General features: G+C 43.5%; 1 long non-coding RNA gene across 3 annotated transcripts; it reads left to right on the top strand.

Moving 5' to 3' along the window:
- The first annotated feature begins 791 nt into the window (after positions 1-791).
- Positions 792-3408, top strand: LOC123426342. 3 transcript variants are annotated; one of them, XR_006622172.1, is made up of 3 exons: positions 792-1951; positions 2090-2207; positions 2405-3408. It is a non-coding gene; the product is annotated as an uncharacterized LOC123426342 (long non-coding RNA). The 3 variants fall into 3 exon arrangements; XR_006622171.1 differs by having other exon boundaries at positions 792-2207; positions 2430-3408; XR_006622169.1 differs by having other exon boundaries at positions 792-2207.
- Positions 3409-19715: the final 16307 nt, after the last annotated feature.

The raw sequence follows: 19715 nt of genomic DNA, 5'->3' as shown, positions 1-19715 counted from the left end.
TCAACTTGGTATCAGCTAGCTCTGGTTCGATCATGTCCTCGCCTCCGCCCACACCCAGCCTCCCGCTGCCTACCACCACCACGCCGCTGGCCAACACGGCAGCCACGTCGACCTTGCTCTCGCGGGTATACGGGCGGAAAAGACTATGCTGCTGCCGGTGACGATCAACGGGGAGCGGCTCCTAGCACTCCTGGATGCAGGCTCCACTCATAACTTCCTGCCCGAGTCGACCATGCGTCGGTTGGCGCTTCAGCCGATAGGCGGGGAGCAGCTTCGGGTTACCATGGCAAATGGTGATTGCCTCCACTGCCACGGGATTGCGTGACAGGTCCCCATCGTCATCGGCGACGAGCACTTCGCCATCACGTGCGTCGACTTCTTGCGGACCCTGGGTCCCATCCTTTGGGACTTCGACGCCCTGTCGATGACTTTCTAGCGCCTAGGTCGCCGCGTTCAGTGGAAGGGCGAGGGGGCGCTGCACCGGCGGCACCCCAACCACAGCTGACGGCGGCCATCGCTGAGCCTGAGCCGCCCCTGCTGGCTCATCTCTTGTAGCAGCACAGCAACCTCTTCGATGAGTCACAGGGCCTGTCGCCCGCCCGAGCCTACGACCACCGCATTCATCTTCTCCCGGGCACAGCTCTAGTCGCCGTGCGGCCGTACCGCTATCCACAGCTTCAGAAGGATGAGCTGGAGCGGCAGTGCGCGCTCATGCTTGCGTTGGGGATCATATGGATTTCGACCTCCCCGTTCTGGGCGCCAGTGCTCCTTGTTCGCAAGCCGGACGGCACGTGGCGTTTCTGCATTGACTATCGTGCTCTTAACGCCAAGACATCCAAGGACAAATTTCCTATACCTGTGGACGATGAACTCCTGGACGAGCTACGTGGGGCCCGCTTCTTCACTAAGCTCGACCTTCGTTTCGTCTACCACCAGGTTCGGATGCACCTGGACGACGTCGCGAAGACGACCTTTCCTACCCATCACGGCCACTTCGAGTTCTTGGTGATGCCTTTCGGCCTCTCCAATGCCCCGGCGACATTTCAGGCCTTGATGAACGACGTCCTCCGCCCTTACTTGCGGCGGTTTGTGCTTGTGTTCTTCGACGACATCCTCATCTACAGCTCCTCATGGGCAGAGCACGTGCAGCACGTTGCCATCATCTTCAACGAGCTTCGGGCGCACCGGCTTCTGTGTTGTAATTGGATTGTTTTTCGTATCAGCGCCTGCTAAATCGATAAGTGAGGACCCGTAGTTTCCTATTTATGAAACGTATACTCCAATGCCATTCTCATAGTTGTATTGTCTTATCATTCAAACTTTTCTTCAGATTCTCACTGATCCATTCATTTGATAAGCCGTACGATGAGAATGCTCTAAGATTGATGAAGGCATCTGCTTCTCTGATGATGGAGCGATTCCCTGATATTATCTTTGGATATTGCTTTAGCCAGTGGCGGAGGTACACTATCAAAGTTGGGCGGGGCAGTACAAAGGAAATTCACTATTTTTTCTTTCACAGCTCAGTCTACTCTGAATCCTCCACTACATTTGCTACTGGCTGGGTGGGCTGTGGCCTACTTTTTGTACATGTAGCTCCGCCAGTGGGTTTAGCAATGAGTACAGATTGGATATTCCCTGGTATTATTTTTGACTGTGAGGTTAGTAATGAGAATATTGTGAAAAGGACAGGAAAAAAATGTGGTTCTGCATGGCACAAAATGCCCTCTTCTCATCATACGAAGTTATTTGAATTGAATATATTGGAAAGTAAGGTATCCTGTATCTTGTTAGTGCAAATGTGAGTGCAATGCACTTAGCATAAGCAGGTATTTTTACATTTGTTGGATGGCAAGCCTGGACATTTGATGCAAATGCTCATTTTTACTGTTTGTTAGTGTTGCAGCTTTGTGTTCCAGGATCTCACAGGATTATATCAGAGAGATGAGAGGTACTCATTTAATTTTGTGGATTTTGTACAGTACATGTTTTGAACCGGCGAAGTTTAAGTGGTAAGATATGCGGCCTCTTTGGCACACTAATTACTTCTTCATGTTCATCATCTTTCACTTCTTTTTACATGATGAAGTGGAAAGAATATTTTCCCAACAAAGAAATAGTGCAGCCACCACACTTCGACGCAGAAGTTCTCTGTTACCCAAAGCCAAAGATTGTTTCAGATTATTTGTCATGGAGACAAGCAGAATGTGAGTTATTCCTCTTAAAAGCGCACATCTTTAACTTACGAAAAATATTTATGAACTTGTCAACAGTAGTACAATATGCAACATCTAAATTTTATTTGTTCATCTACACCAGTATGTATGCATTAAAAATAGTTCTTGTTCAGTGTTTTGCTGTGATGAATACTTATCAATGTCCTTGTCCCTTCTTTTTTTAATAGTATCCTGATGCAACGGCTTGTGCAGACTTACATGCAAGGAACTACAGAGGAAGAGCAAGTACAATAGAGCTGAGTCAGCTGGCTATAAGGAATAAACTAATATATTTTTATTTAGTTAGAGAAACTATTGTACATGTTGGCTATATTATTGTACTTGCTCTAAGGAGTTTTCAAGCAAGACTCCTCCCAAATACAGTAGTGGATAACAGCATCTTGGGTTAGGTATTAGATATGGTTTGGCTACAGCAGCCACCAGACTGTATTCTGCAAGTTTTGTTGGACGAGATCCCTTCTGGGGTAGTTTAAATAAAGTACTTCCTCTATAAATTAATATAAAAATATTTAGATAACTAAAATAATGATCTAATCGTTTTTATATTAATTTAGTACGAGTTTTGATTCTCAAAAAAGAAATAAAAAATGTCGATCGGTGAAATCTCTGGTGGGCCGGATACAGCGTCAGCGCGCGTGCGTGCCGACTCGGCCCATGCGGACGAGCGTACGGGTTTTATACTCTAATAATTGTCCCACCTCGCCTGCTGTGGCACGCTGCGACCAGTTTATATACTGGTGGCCTCTAATCCTATTGCCTCCACGGGGACAACCAGCCGAGAAAGAGGCCTCAGAGCCCAAGAAAAGAGTAAAGAGGCCTCAGAGCCCACAGAAAAAAGAAAAGAGGCCATAGAGCCCACAAAAAAAATGAAAAGAGGCCTCAGCGCCCATGAAAAGAGGCCAGAGCCGAAAAAAAGGACCTAGGCCCGTGCCCAAAGAAAAAATAAAGGCTAAGTGCCCGTGGACGCTGTGCTAGACATTAGCACATGGCATTTTGATTTTTAAACCTTCTTTTAATTACTAATTTTTTTCTGATACAAAAAATGAAAAGAGGCCTCAGCGCCCATGAAAAGAGGCCAGAGCCGAATAAAAGGACCTAGGCCCGTGCCCAAAGAAAAAATAAAGGCTAAGTGCCCGTGGACGCTGTGCTAGACATTAGCACATGGCATTTTGATTTTTAAACCTTCTTTTAATTACTAATTTTTTTCTGATATGAGAAACTACATAACATCAACAATAATAATTCATTTTAACTACTATTTTTCTCTCATATGACAAACAACATAACATCAAGAATAATAATTTATTTTAACTACTATTTTTTCCTGATATGAGAAACTACATAACATCAGGAATAATAATTTATTTTAACTACTATTTGTTCCTAAAAAAAATAAAAAAGGCAACTGCCCGTAGACGCTGTGCTAGACATTAGCACATGGATTTTTGATTTTTAAACCTTTTTTTAACTACTATTTTGTTCCTGATATGAGAAACTACACAACATCAAGAATAATAATTTATTTTAGCTACTAATTTTTTGCTGATATGAGAAACAACATAACATCAAGAATAATAATTTATTTTAACTACTATTTTTCTCTCATATGACAAACAACATAACATCAAGAATAATAATTTATTTTAACTACTATTTTTTCCTGATATGAGAAACTACATAACATCAAGAATAATAATTTATTTTAACTAGTATTTATTCCTAAAGAAAAATAAAAAAGGCAAAGTGCCCGTAGATGCTGTGCTAGACATTAGCACATGGATTTTTGATTTTCAAACCTTTTTTTAACTACTATTTTGTTCCTGATATGAGAAACTACACAACATCAAGAATAATAATTTATTTTAGCTACTAATTTTTTGCTGATATGAGAAACTACATAACATCAAGAATAATAATTTATTTTAACTACTAATTCTTTGCGGATATGAGAAACTACATAACACACGAATAATAATTTATTTTAATTACTATTTTTTCCTGATATGAGAAACTACATAACATCAAAAATAATAATTTATTTTAACTACTATTTTTTTCCGGATATGGGAAACTACATAACATCAAGAATAATAATTTATTTTAACTGCTATTTTTTCCTGATATGAGAAACTACATAACATCAGGAATAATAATTTATTTTAACTACTAATTATTCCCAAAGAAAAATAAAAAAGGAAAAGTGCCCGTGGACGCTGTGCTAGACATTAGCACATGATTTTTGATTTTTAAACTTTTTTTAACTACTATTTTTTTCCTGATATGAGAAACTACACAACATCAAGAATAAAAAAAAGGCAAAGTGCCCGTGGACGCTGTGCTAGACATTAGCACATGCCTTTTTGATTTATAAACCTTTTTTAACTACTAACTTTTTCCTGATATGAGAAACTATGTAATATCAAGAATAATAATTTATTTTAACTACCAAGTTTACCCTGATATGAGAAACTACATAACATAAGGAATAATAATTTATTTTAACTACTACTTTTTCCTGACATGAGAAACTACATAATATCAAGAATAATAATTTAGTTTAACTACTAAGTTTTTCCTGATATGGGAAACATCATAACATCAAGAATAATAATTTATTTTAACTACTATTTTTTTCCTTATATGAGAAACTACATAACATCAAGAATAATAATTTATTTAGGGCGGTCACTTTTATTGGCCATCACGTGAACCAAGAGTATGAACATGTACAAAAAAACTACATGTAGCATGCTAAGCTCAAATATCACACCCCCGTTACGAAGCGTACCTTTTTACCGCCTAACAACATTTCATTTATCCATGGTATTTTCAATGCTCAAGTCTTCATAAGTCAAAATGCATTTTTAGGGTGCAAAGGTAAAATGTGTTTGATGTTGACAAAGACAAGAATAACACTGACATTAACCACTACCTCATCTCTAGAATGATAAGCATGAAACAACAACATCGACATCTGACGGAAGCACAAACTAAGGAGACGCTAATTCGTATGGGTAGATGACCCGATCTTTCATGATGGTGTTTGATGAGTAGTTTGTTCCATCGAGTTCCTCGCAACCTTCAAAAAAATAATCTTCACCCGTGTATGAAAATATACGAACAAAAATAATGACCCCTCATCAGCATGTAGGTGTCGATGTAAAGATCAACCCTCCATCACAAGTAGATTACCGCGATAAAAAAAATCACAGATAATAAACAAGGTGTTGACGTCCCTAACTCGAACGTTTTCTATATATTTTCATAACTCGAATAAAACTAATCTATACATGGCCAAAGCCTCGGCCGTTTTATATGTCGCACTGGAACCTGGACTCCTGGACTCCTACTAATAAAAGAAATAGATATCTTTAATCCATCATATGATTATGCAAAAAAGCCTATGTTTTTCGAGAGTCAAACCCGCAATTCAAAAAAGGTTCATGTTTCTTTCTCGCCCATCGCGCATGCGTGCAAGAGCTGGCCGGCCCACCAGCCCACCACTCGCCCAAAATTTAAAACTTAAAATTAAAGGTAGTGGTTGTAATTCAAACTCACGACCAGGGCATCTCATTCCATCTATGCTGAACGCACTAGCCACCGAACCAAAGAAGTTCTTGTGTTTTATAAAAGAGTTTCTCCTTAGCTATCTAATTGACTCCTTTATTAATTTGATTTCTTCATTTGTGTTTCGTGTATGTGATGGGAAACTCGACCAAGCGCGACTTCCAACTCTTCTATATAGATGATAATAGAAGAAGCGGAATGCGTGAGCTTAATGTTCGTCCGAGTAACTTGTCAATTCGATAGAGGCTGGAGGCTCGATACAAAAAAACCTAGAATAATTGATGGCGTTGTTTTTGGTTTGTTTTCATTTTTGTTTCCTCTCGATTTGAGCTCATAATCTCCGCACGCACCTGAGGAGCTTTTTATTGAAACCCGTTGTAAACTAGCAGCAGAAGGGAGCAGCTGGAGCCGTCGTTCAAGCGGGCTCGATGAGGGGCACAACACGAATGACATCTCAACGCTCACCACATAACCTACGACGCCACCCTGGGCTGCAGAACTCACGTCAACGCGTCTAGCTTTTGAACTGGAGAAGCTCATAGACAATAATGGTCCCGATGGTTTCACTCGCGCGCGGGGGTTGTATTGCCGGTCACTACATCGTAGGTGTGCTCCTCTCCCCGTTGCGGTTGTTAGAATAAATCCGAGGTACGCGGTCGATCCATCGAGGAACAAGCAATCATAGCACGATGACGACACCGAGATTTGTTAACGAGGTTTGGCGAACTCGCCTACTCCACAGGGCAATGACTACGGGCGCTCCTCCCCGAGATACCGCAACACCGGCCACCCGGGCGCCGGCACAAGCCGCCGGTTCCCCCTTGCGAGCCTGTCGCTATCTAGTCGTCTTAGGTTACAACGTGGGGTGCCTCCTCATATATAAGAGGTCAATGATACAACGTGTCCGACTACGACACTCTATGTATCCTACCCAAACTACAACACCAAGTCCATATGTAACCCAACTCGTACATCAATATTTGACACAACTCTAACAAACTCCACCTTGACGAATATTTTCCACCACTTTGAATTTGTCCGTGCATCAAACTTCCATGTACTCCGGACTTGTATTGTCTTCTTCGTAGCTTACCGAGAGCTACCCGACGAGTCTGCCCTAGACCCGCCGCCTCCGTGGGAACCTGCTGCTACTCCTGCAACTCCAGTCTCCGTGACTCCACCTGCAATAGTGCTTCCTTGCAACTTGTAAAGATGCGAAGCCGTCCTCGCTCCAATCATCACGGTCACCTCATCTTCCATGATTTCCATGGTCTTCTTATCCCGATCACAACGGAATACCATATCACCATCATGAAGAACTCCAAGCGAAATTAGATTTCTCCTTAGCCCCGGTACCCGGAATAAATCTCGGTGTCGTCATCGTGTTGTGATTGCTTGTTCCTCGGTGGATCGAGCGCGTACCTCAGATTTATTCTAACAAGTGGTATCAGAGCCCAGATGCCCGGAATAAATCTTGGTGAACTCACGAGTGATCGGTCATGGTAGGTGGGCCGGAACGCTGTTGTTAGCGGACCCATGGGTGACCGATGTGTGAGGGGAAGATTGTTGGGTTTAGTCCCACATCGATTGTGGGAGGAGAAGTAACACGACTTATAAGGACGAGGGTGTCCCCTCCTAACAGGCTAGTCTTTTGGGGGGAGAGGGCCCAAGGCCTGTCACTAGTCGGTGTTATTCTCCGGTTGGGTCTGTTGACACATGTGGTTCGGAAACGCTGGTGTTAGCGGACCCGGGAATGGTGCCCATGCATCACCGTTGCTACCTGCCATTGCGGTTCCACCATGACCGGCCAATACACTTTGACTCATGTGGCGGCTTGGCTGGATCGGTTGCTACTAAGTTTAACACATCGTGCTCCCCTGCAATTCCCAGTCCTACTTTCTTCTTTACAATTCCCAGTCCTAATCAGTACGTGCCTATCCTTTTAACAAGGAATTTGTGTTGCACTAAGACATATGGGATGTGCGTCTCATGATTAACGACGATGCGAAGGAAGTCATGATCAAGTGCCAGACATCAACCTCCTCCTGTTATCGTCAACACCGGCCCCGATCTTTAGAGTCGGAATAATAGCATGATCTAGGAGGTGTCTACATCTACATATATCATAGACGAAAGGTTTGATATTATTCCGGATGTGTATAGTTTTGGCCATTTGGGCGCATCCATCGCACCAATTTTCTCATTAATTAGTATACTACTTCTGCATGATGCATGCAACTATATTTCAACTTTGCAAGTATGGGAGTTGCGATACACAGGAATCTCGGACTGGTCGGCCCATGCAGTAGGAACAGCCTATACTACGCTCGGCGCATTAACAGAAGACACCGCACATCTGTTTGCACTGGCCCATGTACATGCGGTCTATTTTTTCAATTTCGTTTTTTTATTGTTATTGTTTTTTTCTACTTTAAATACTTTAGGAATTGAAAACAGTTTAGAAAATGAAAAAATGAGAATTTTTAAGTAAAATGTTTAATAATTCATAAATGTTTGTGGATTCAGAAAATGTTTATGATTTTTAAAAAATGTTCTAATATTAAAACAATGTTCACAAATTTTAATCAATATATTAGGAAAATAAAATACATTCATGATTGTTCTTAAAGTTCAAGTATTAGAAGAATATTATTGAAATTGAACCAACTTTCGCCAATTCAAAAATGTTCATGAGTTAAACAAATTCATAAAAATTCAGAAACTGTTCGTGAATTAAAAAATAGTTTATTGATTCATAAAATGTTTGCAGATTCAAATAAGATAATGCATTTGAAAAAAAATCATCAATTCCTAAAATTATTCCACCAATTTCCACAAATTATTTTGTTGACTCTAGACATGTTTGCCAATTCAAGAAAAATGTTTAAAAAATATTCACATTTAAAAAAAACTTTGCAAATATTATAAAATGTTCATGATTTCAAAATATGTTCACGATTTTAGAAAATGTTTTTGAATTTAGAAAATATTCACATTTTCAAATATGTTCATGAGTTTACAAATATTTTATGATTATTAGAAATTGTTCATGGTTTCGCGAAAATGAGAGTGATAGAGCATCTCAGTGTTGCAGCAAAATATGATCATGATCTCTCGTTGCAACACACGGACCCTTTTACCTAGTAACTAATAAAAGAACCCTAACTAGAAAAACAAAACGGCTCAGGTACGATGCTACTCCCTCCGTTCCTAAATATAAGTCTTTTTAGAGATTGAACTAGTGGACTATATACGGATGTATATAGACATATTTTAGTATATAGATTCACTCATTTTGCTCCGTATGTAGACCACTAGTGAAATCTCTTAAAAGACTTATATTTAGGAACTGATGGAGTAGTTGTTATAGCTAGCTAACCAAAGTAGCGACTTCTAACAAATAAGTACTCCCTCCGTCTCAAAATAAATGATGTTTCTCTGATATAAAATTTATATTAAATTAATATTAAATTCATGATACTTATTTTAAAACGAAAGGAATAGTAATCATTAGATTTCTGCCAAGTTGAAATGGAGGCGTACGAAAATTCGGCCCTAGTGAAGCCAGCGTTGGTTCCTTGATCTCAAGTAGTCTCTTGTAACCCGGCTGATGCAATTTCCCTTTCCTTTTGTTTTAGAAACTATCTTGATTTTGAGAGCGGCGATATAGCTCGGCATATAGTCATATTAGAGTATGGTTAATAATATAGCCAACTGCTGACTGTAAGACGTTGTCATGTCATCTATAGCCAACACATAGATCCACTCATACAATAAGGTTATCTATAAGGTAGACAACCATAAATAGAACTGTTATGCATCTACCCCCCCCCCCCCCCCCCGCATCGCCCTCCTCTGACGACACGGGGGAAACCCTATCCGCTGCCGCCTCCCTCCCTCCCTTCCCCTGTCCTCGCCGTCACCTGAGGGGCCGCCGGCGAAGCCCGCACCGGCTTTGAGGAAGGCGGTGGCGGACAATTTGTTCCTTGTAGGGCCACGTCCTGGCCGGTTGGGGGCTGTGACGGGTGGAGTCTTCTCCGGTGGCGTCGGTTTGCGCGACGCGGATGCTCCCTTGCGCGGCGCGTGCGGTGTAGGCAGCGCGTGATGGTCAGTGGCTGATGAATCCTGGGTGGTGGGCTCCAGATTTGGCGCGGCAGGGGCATAGGTTGCGGGCGGCGGCGCGGTGTCCTCGCTGCTGCTTGTGTCTGGGCCTGGCGATGGAGGGTGCAAGGCTGGTGCTGTATTGGTCTAGGTCACGAACACCGGCGTCTCCTTTTTTGTCGGCAGCATGAAGCGGCTCTCCTCCTCATAGAGGATGCTAAGCCGACGACTTGCTTCTCCCTCTCCGGATGGCGATATTCCGACGGTCACCTTGGGGTGCGGGCTGGATCGTGGAGAAATCCCTGCACCGCAACAGTCGGTGCAGACGATGACGATGCCTGCGGGTGCCGTCTCCTTCATGGAGACATCGTCTTGCCATGTCCGTCCCTGCTCGGGCACCATGAAAAACCCTTGGCTGGCTCGCTGGCCCGACAACAGCGGCGTCGCGTCCTCCTTGAAGGTGCTGCTGTGGTGCCATGGAGTCCACCGGAGTTGTCGCTGGAGGTGGTGTCCTTGCCAAAGCTTCGGTGAGGTTTGGAGCAATGTGTGTTGGTGGTGGTAGCTGTTATGGGCATGGGTTCTTGGGGTGCAATGTACGCCGCTGCCGGCTTTCCTTGGATATCGCCTTCTTTGGCCCCGGCTGGTTCCCTTTGTTCACTTGCCGATTCCTAGGCGCGAAGGGTGAAGAGTTCGTTGATCGAGCCTGAGATGTAGTTGGTGTTGTGCTTCTGGGTTTCCGGTGTTGGTCGAGACGTGGTCCTTGACCTGTGAGTCTTGCCCTTTCGCCAATTGTGGCTTGAGGTTCGACTAGGCGAGCTCTTTTGTGTATGTTGTAGTCGTGGAGTATGTATTGTATGCCGAAAGATGTTGTATCAGCCGCTTGGCTCTTCTTCTATGCTATTGATGCACCTATCCATAGTGTATCCTTGAAAAAAAAGGTTAGCTATAAGGTTGGCTATAAGATTAGTATTTTTTCTAATCTTCTCTCTATCTTTTTTTACATTTATTATATCTGTCTAAGAATCCACATAGAGCTAGGCTCTTGCATAAGAACATAGTTAAAAATGTAGCCGGTTGCCGGCTACAAACAGATGCCATGTCATCTACTACCTTTAGAAAAGTTCATTCATATAATAAGTTGGCTGTAAATTAACTATAGAATCTAATGCATGCATGTGGAAGGAAACATGTGATTGGGAGGGAGGAGCTAGCGGCAGGCTGAATGTAAAGCTTTTTCTCAGTTGTGCTGCTGTAGCTAGGCTGCAGATGTAGCGCCCGCTGCCCTCTCTCTCCTTCTTTCTTTTTCTTCTATCTAGGATTTTACTAACATGACATGTGCTATAGTCTGCTGACTAAACTTTATTAGACTTTCTCTAAGAGCAAGTACAATAGAGGTGAGTGAGCTGGCTATAAGGAATAAAGTAGTATATTTTTGCTTAGTTGGAGGAGAAAGAAGGTAAGCGGGCTCTTAGTTAAGAGCCAACTCTAGCACGTGCTCCTAGGCACTTTGTGAGAATAAAAGGTGGTCCGTATAATAAATAAGTAGTACACTCTTCTAAGAGCAAGTACAATAAGGTACAGTCAGCACGCTGTAAGTGTTAAAATGCTATATTTTTGCTGAGTTGGATGAGAGAGAAGAGGAGAGAGAAGGGAAGCGGGATCTTCGTGAAGAGCCAGCTGTAGCACGTGCTCCTAGGTGCTTTGTGAGAATGAAAGGTGGACCATCTCTACTATTAAAGGGGGATCTGCCGTGTGTCGTGATGGTTCGACCACGATAGATCCCCCTCGCTAGCACTACCATCACTAGCAGTCCCACCGATTTTTTCCATCCCTCCAAAAACCAATAGATTAGATATAGAAAAAAACCCGGTTCAAAAAGAAAACCCTCTACCGTTCGACCACCTCTCGATTCCCATCCCCACCCCCTCGATCGCACAGAGTAAAAAAACCCGCTCGATCTCGCTCGCACTCCCGAAAACCAGCCCACACGTACCACACCCACCTCTCCCCTCTCCCCCACCCCTCGCTCCTGATCTCATCTTTCCCCTGCAAAATATCGTCGCCGCCAGAGTGAGGAAGGACCGCAGCAGAGGGACCAAGGAGGAGGGGGTCCCCTCGCTCGCTTCTGCCGATGACGATCATGCGCACCGCCACAACCACCGCCGTCGCCGCCGCAGCGATCCCGAAGGCTTGGGACACCGGGCGCAGCCACCCCCACCTCCGTCGCCGCTGCAGGGATATGAAGAGAAGGGCAGCGAGAGTCGGTGAGCTCTCCGAGGAGAGCACCCTCCCTGAATCCGACCCCCGCCCTCAGGCCGCCGACCCGCATGACGTCCTTACAACATCTCGGCGGTGGCTACATCGAGGGTGCGTGCGACTGAGTGGACCAAGTAGAAGGATGAGAGGAGCGCCAACAACCCGTACTTCAGGACATTATGTCAAAGGTTCGTCAATCTTGATCCCCTCCTTTGTTTTTGTGATTTTCCTACCCGTGAGAAATTTTGATAAGTGTGTCTTTCGTATCTTCTTCAGCAACACAATTCTCTTAAATGCTTACTAGGATCATCCTTGCCTTATCTTTGACACATCCATGATTGATTGGGCGTTTTGACTACATAATTGTGTCGTAGGATTTGATGCAGATTGCAGTTTCAGTGGACGAATGATTTTTAGATCAAGTGGAGAATAAATGATTCTTTAGCATTTGTTTGTTCACAAATAAATGCCATGGGTCTAATGGCAGATTGACTAAACCATTGTAATCAGACACAATGAGATTCCCTGGATCAATAATTATTTCCTGCAAATTGAGAAAAAAATCATTAATAGTTATGAAACTGGAAGGCTTACTCCTCTTTCAATAATTTTAATTTATCAAGTTCTTGGACAAAATGTTCAGGAACATGTTGGTGTTACCTGAAATATACTAAGTTGTGAAGTGATACCTACATGTAATAAGTGGATCATTTCAGAAAGGTATGATGTTACAAAACCATGTTAATTGAGTTGGCATGATATTTTGTTTGTTTCAAAATGCTCCCTGATATCTTGGTTTTCTTCTACCGAATTCGACTATTGTGGAATTCTTTTGCCATGCATATGCTGTCAGTTTTCATGGTAGTTGCTGTCAGTGCTGGCAGTTGCTGCGGGTGAGTTTTGAGGCTTTGGTAGTGATGTTATGTGTTCTTTGCAGGAATTCATTAACTTCAATCTTCATTACATTGCGGATTTGGATATCCCAATTAAAAGGTCAGTGCAGAGTCATGTTCGAGAATTCCCTCTAGCCCTTTACTAACCGAGTAAATGTTTGCTCAGGGGCACATTCATAGAATTCAGGAGTGGAATGATCAATGTGTCGCCTATAGGGAGGAACTGTAGTCAAGAAGAACGTGATGATTTTGAAAAGTATGATAAGGTTCAGATTGTCTTATAAGAACAAGTAGTTGGTTATAATCAAAAAGGGGAAATAACTATTAAAAACATGAAACTGAATCGGCTTGTTTTGTTTAGGTACATAATGTTCGGCCTAAAATGGTGTCGGTGCTTCGTAAAAAGTTCGCACACCTGAACCTGCCTTTTTCTATTGGGGGGGGGGGCAGATCAGTTTTGATGTGAGTGTTCTAAACTCTTAAATATCCACTAGAAATAATCAGTTTGATATTTACCACTGCATCACTGAATTCATGTATTCCCACAAGGATGGGACAAAACCTACTGCTTGAGATATCTCGAAGAATTCAAAGAAATTCATTTCTTTGGGGACAAAACCTACAAGGTAAGAGATGTATACTTTTGTTGTGCTGTGCTTCCAAGTAAAGAAATCTCATGTTATTAGGGGGTATTCCAATGGACATGACGCCTGCGGGTGGCAGTCAGCGTGAGGTGGTGCGGTACCATCACGAACATTGGGACGGGTAGACGGGGTGGCAGGGTGGAGACCAGGGTGGCATCTGGCAAAAATAGGATGGGTGCGGCGGTGGCGTTGTACCGTGAAACAACCGTGTTTGTGGCCGTTTTGTAGTGGTGACTCGTAGCTATTAGAGCAGGGCCATCGACATATTAGCAACCAATGGTTCTTGAGCAGCACACAATTAAGCAATGGTGATTGAGGTTGCGGTGCCAGGCAGGTATACACTGAGTGGTATGCATATCATTTTTGTCGTCGGGTTCTAAACGATCCCTCGAGTTTGCAGCTATTTGTATTTACGTTACAAAATCATATATTCATGGTTTATGCCCCTTTTAATTGTCTTGCGCAAGTAAAGAGCAAACCATCATGTAACCAATTTTGAAAGTTAAGTTTGAGTTTGAACGAAGAAATTTTTACCAAAGAAGACATCAAAGGACCTTACATTTGGGGAGATATTGAAGTACCACCCTCAGATACTCAAGGATTACATGAACGGCTATGAAGAATGAGATTTCCATATGCTAGGTTTCTGTGACATGATTGTAAACTTTTTTCTCTATTATTTTGTTTATGCGGCAACATTCACAACTTCTGCCATTGGCTCTTGATTTTTTAGTTGCAGCGACGTTGACAATTTCTGGAGTCAATTCACTTACTAAGAAGATGGTACTGAAAAGAGCGGGCAGTCAACATGAAGCATGCTTATCAGTTATCTCACGAGGTAACTTGAATTATCACATCTCTCCTGATTGTGACCAGTTACATCTATATATCAGTTTTGCAATGTCATATTGGAGATTGGCATGCTATCCTCGGACTGTGACATTCCACCATCCAGCAGCATGGCCACGACGGGTGGATGACATGGTTGTTGTGGCTACAAGGATGTACTATGACAAGGCTCGGGAAAGCTTGCAGTCTCGAGCATGAGAAGGGAGCCCAAAAACGACTATAGTTCATGTTCCTCACAGAGATTCAGGGTGCAGGGGCACAAGATAAAATTTATCACTTTTTAAGATTTTTTTTATAGTAGATATGAAACAACGGCTCTCTTGCACATATGGCAACAATTCATTTTCTCTGTTATGCAATCTGAAGCTGCTAATCTTCCTGCTTACGTTAGTACTAGATAGTTTTGTTAGAGTGGACATAGTAGTACCTACGTTTGAGATAAAGTTGTAGGTTGTAGAGATTCCTTGTGTGGATTCTGCAATGTATTGTTTTTTAGTTGTAGCCAATGGCATGTAATCTTTTGATTCCCTTTTTATAATGTTGAAATAAAGACATATTTTTTGTCAGATAAATAATTTGCGTATCAGTAACTGATTTTGTTGAGTAATCTTTGTGTCATAGTATCGCTAAGCTTAATCTCCATTAGACAATCTTATTAAACTAATAAATGACTATGTTGTACTTTCTTCTATTTGATGTGAATGATACAAAGAAATACTTTTAAAAGGTAAATAATGGAGTATTTTTATTAAGCTCGAAAGGAATGCAAAAGGAAATAAAATATTCATGGTTTGAATAATGATAACGGGAAGAACCCGAACACGGTTTCCATCTTTCATTTAGCTTGACCACAACTGCCAAACAGGCAGTAACGATGCTTAACACTTCATTGTCCATGTTAAAATGAGGTGCTTAGTATATGACCATCCCATGAAATCGATTGGAGTTGTGGTCACACTTTTGTTACGAGTGCCATACATCGGTATTGGTTCCACTGAAAACAATATGACAAATTGAATGTTTCATCATATGCAACTCTTAATGCCGAGAACCATGATCGAGATGGACGAGGCTCCCCTGACGTACTGCAGGGTATAGTTGGGCCACTGACATGTGGGTCTGGAAGAGGGTTGGCCCACCTGTGAGTGACCCAACCGCACCCTGCACTACGTTAGGGGAGCTGAGTCCGATGGAGATTTGGCAGAGTTTAAGAGGAGGCGACACACCCTCTCGATGGCAGAGGGTAAAAAAACTACTCGATCCCGCTCGCACTCCCTAAAACCAGCCCACGTTCCCACCCATCGTCGCTCAAAAAACAAAGAGAGATTAAATTGCCGACACATACACGTACCACACCCACCTCCCCCCACCCCTCACTCCCGATCTTGTCTCTCCGTGCCAAATATCATCGCCACCAGAGAGAGGAAGGAGCGCAGCGGAGGGACCAAGGAGGAGGGGGTCCCCTCGCTCACTTCTGTCGATGACGATCATGCCCACCGCCACCCCCACCGTCGTCGCCGCCATGGCGATCCCCAAGTCGCGGGACACCGGGCGCAGCTACCCCCACCTCCCCCGCCGCTGCAGGGATAGGAAGAGAAGGGCCGCGGGAGCCGGTGAGTTCTCCGAGGAGAGCGCCCGTCCTGAATCCGACCCCCGCTCTCAGGCGAGCTCCGGTTCCGCTGCCACGTAATCCGCTCGAGCGACGCCTAACGCCATGGTGTATTGCAGGTGGAGGTGGAGTACGTGCCGGAGAAGCCCAGCCTCGGCGCAGACGACCCTCTCCTCCACGCCATCTTCGCGTCCGTCTTGGAGAAATTTAACCTCACGGACCACACCGCCGTGGCGCCAGTCAAGGTTTCTGGGCCCTCTATTTTCTTCTAATATTCGGTTGTGCAGATTGGTATTTTATATGCCCACAATGTATTTGTTAAAAATTCAAAGATGTCGTGGATGAAAAATTCAAACCGTTATTTGATTATTCTCATATGATCAAGTTATGAATCTGACGGGCCCTTGAATTCCATGGACAGCGGTTGTGCAGCGGCGGACCATGTCTTCAGCAACAACCTCGAATGGGAGGGACGAGCCACCGCTCCTGACATAGGGGATTAGTGTCTGTGTGTAGATGACACCAAGGGTTAACAACGGCAGCCGCTGACGTCGGTGACGGACGCATGAGACTGATCAGGGACAAGTGCTCTAATGAGCTCATCACCATATATTGTTTTGCTTATTGTCTTTATATATTGTTCTACTCCGTGGCAACGCACGGGCATCCGACTAGTATATAATAAAAGTAGTATTTTTTTATAGCTAACTATTGTACAAACTAGCTATAAGATGGGCTATAAGACTGCTTATAGCCAGCAGTTGGCTATACTATTAACCATGCTCTAACCAACTATTGTACATGTTAACTATAAGATGAACAATAGGTGACATGACATGAGCTTACAGTCGGCAGCCAACTCTACTATTGTCCTTGCTTTAAGAGCTCACTCTCCTTACTTTTTCATGTCTCTCTCCTCCACGTAAGCAAAAAATTATCATGTAGATAGGTTTATAGCATATACTATTGTACTTGCTGTTATGTGGACCATCCAAAGCTGTAGATCGGCAGGCTGAGATCCAGATGAAACAGGAGACGGAGGTGCAAAGCTGCTGACAGACTTCAGTACATCGGTATACTTGAGTGTGGTGTTTTGACTCCTAGGTTTAAATACACCTATTATGAAATATATGTAAAATCACATTTCAAAATGTTAAAAAATTCTAAACAAAGATTTCACGTGTACATCCGGATGTTTTATGTTTGCATACAAAATCTCGTAAAGGAAAAACATTTCTTATGGCATGTATAAAAAGATAAAAAAATGTCTTGTGAATACTTATAATCAAGCATCAAAATTTGTTTTTTATACAAAAGCCACAAAAAAAATCATTTTTCATCGAAACTTTATGCATGAACATATAATGTTTAGATGTACATGTGATTTTTTTTTAACTTTTTAAAATATGTATTTAGACAATAGATGCATCTATACCTATGAGCCAAAGTGAATTTTTTGATATACGTGTCAATCACGAGGAGAAGACAAATAAATGAACTGAGACTACATTACTCCCTCCGTTTCAGTTTATAAGTCCGGTACGTGTATCTAGGTTGTTAATTTGACCAACTTAATAAGAATCATATATTATAAAAAATATATCATTAAAAACTTTAGATGTTTTATTTTCTAGTGATATAATTTTTATGTTAAATAATATATTTTATATAAATCAAACTGACAATATAGATACACGTGCTTGCCTTATAAACTGTGATGGAGGAGAAGATAAATAAATAAACCGGAAAAGGAGTGATCGGATTCAACATCTTACGCTAGACAAGATGCACTTGCAGTAGCGATTGTCCGGCCTTTTGCCACCACTAAATATGTCGCAAAGACTTGACGACCGCACAGAGGACATGGGATTATTGGGAGCAGATCCATGTCCACTGCTACGGGACAGGAGATGAAAAAGATGATGCCGCCATTGCTGTGGTGCAGTGAATTGGAAACAGTATGGGGAGAAAGGGAAAGAGGGTGCCGGTCCATGAAGATGAGCAAACATCAAGGAACGAAAGGATGCTGCCGGTTCATGAAGATGAGCAAACGTCAAGACAGTAGAAGATCATATGGGTTCCAGCAATAATGCGTACCTGAAAAACGCAGTGGCACTGTTCAATAATGTTGCTCCCAACCGGAATATTCAAGGATATACAACAGTGTGCGCGGATCTTTATCTAAACCAAGGCTTCACATAATGAGACCACTATTTCCTAGCAAGTAAAGAACAAACAAATCACACCTAAACATGAATTTCTATTGCAACCAAAATTATCAGGGACTAGACTAAACATCTAAGAGCAACTCTCTAGTTGACAACTTAATCATATCAAACACAGAATAAATCCCACAAAATAAACAAAAGAGCAACATGGCAAAATATCACGCGAACTAACTTGATCAAAAACTAAAACTAAATACACAATTAAATCTTATGGATTTTTCTACCCCAAAAACATATATAACATGTGGGTTGCAACATAAAAACAACGCCATACGTATATGCGGGAATATGTCCAAGACACGGTATAATAAACTAGCTACAGAATCCTACATGCAAAAAATTCAACAATCACTCTAAAATACATGACAAAAGGGTTCTTAAAACATGAACATTTTATCTACGAAGTTCGAGCAATTCGGACACACACGGAAAATAAATACGAGCAATTATCCTATTGAGACAGCACGCAAAACTAGGCATTCGGAGGGTCAAACTACCTCAAACATGCATGCAAGTTACAAATTGATATTCTATGCGAAATTCTACACGAGGTACATATCTAAATCATCGCGATCCGACATACGGATTAAAAGTTACGGCGTTTTTAATATCTAGCAAATTTCTCAAATTAAAATAGAATACGAAAACCTAAAAATCACTAACGGGCCAAACTAACTAGGCGCGGCATGGCTATCATTCGCCTGGGGCGAGGAATAGTGGCTCGGGGGGGGGGGATCTCTCACCTTGCGGGCCAAGGCCCAGGAGAGGAGGCGGAGATGCTGGCCGAAGGGGGCCTCGGGGAAGCTGGGCCGGGGAGACCGACTGGGCCGGCGTCGGCTTGCTGGAGCTGGGCCGGCTCGGGCAGTGCGGCTCAGGAGCGGTCACGGGGCGCTGCCCTCGTCTCTCCTGAGCTCGAGCACGAGGACGAGGCCATGGCGGCTGGCCGGCGGGAGACCGCAGGGCGGCGGGGCGCGACACGACGAGGAGGACCTCTCCCGGACCGGCGGGAGGCGAGGCTCGGCGCGGGAGCAGGGCGCACGGGGCCGGAGCTGCGGGTGGTTGCGGCGGCACAATGCAGGAGGGGTCCCGGCGATCCTTCGGTGGGCTCGGGGAAACTCCGGCCGGCTGCTGGCGACAGAGGACGGCGGCGCACGACTGCTGGCCGGCCTGGGCGGAGACGCACAAGGGGCGGCACGCTCGAGAGCAGCGGGCTCTCGGGAGGAGGAGAGCTGCAGGGCGGCGGCTGGCTCGGGCTAGGGCGAGCAGGCGGCGGCGCGGATTCGGGCCCGGTGGGCGTCGGATGGGCTCGGGCGGGCCTGGCGGCTCGGAGG

This window comes from Hordeum vulgare, chromosome 1H, assembly GCF_904849725.1.
Source record: "Hordeum vulgare subsp. vulgare chromosome 1H, MorexV3_pseudomolecules_assembly, whole genome shotgun sequence".
NCBI lineage: Eukaryota > Viridiplantae > Streptophyta > Magnoliopsida > Poales > Poaceae > Hordeum > Hordeum vulgare.
This window is presented reverse-complemented; position numbering and strand designations above follow the sequence as displayed.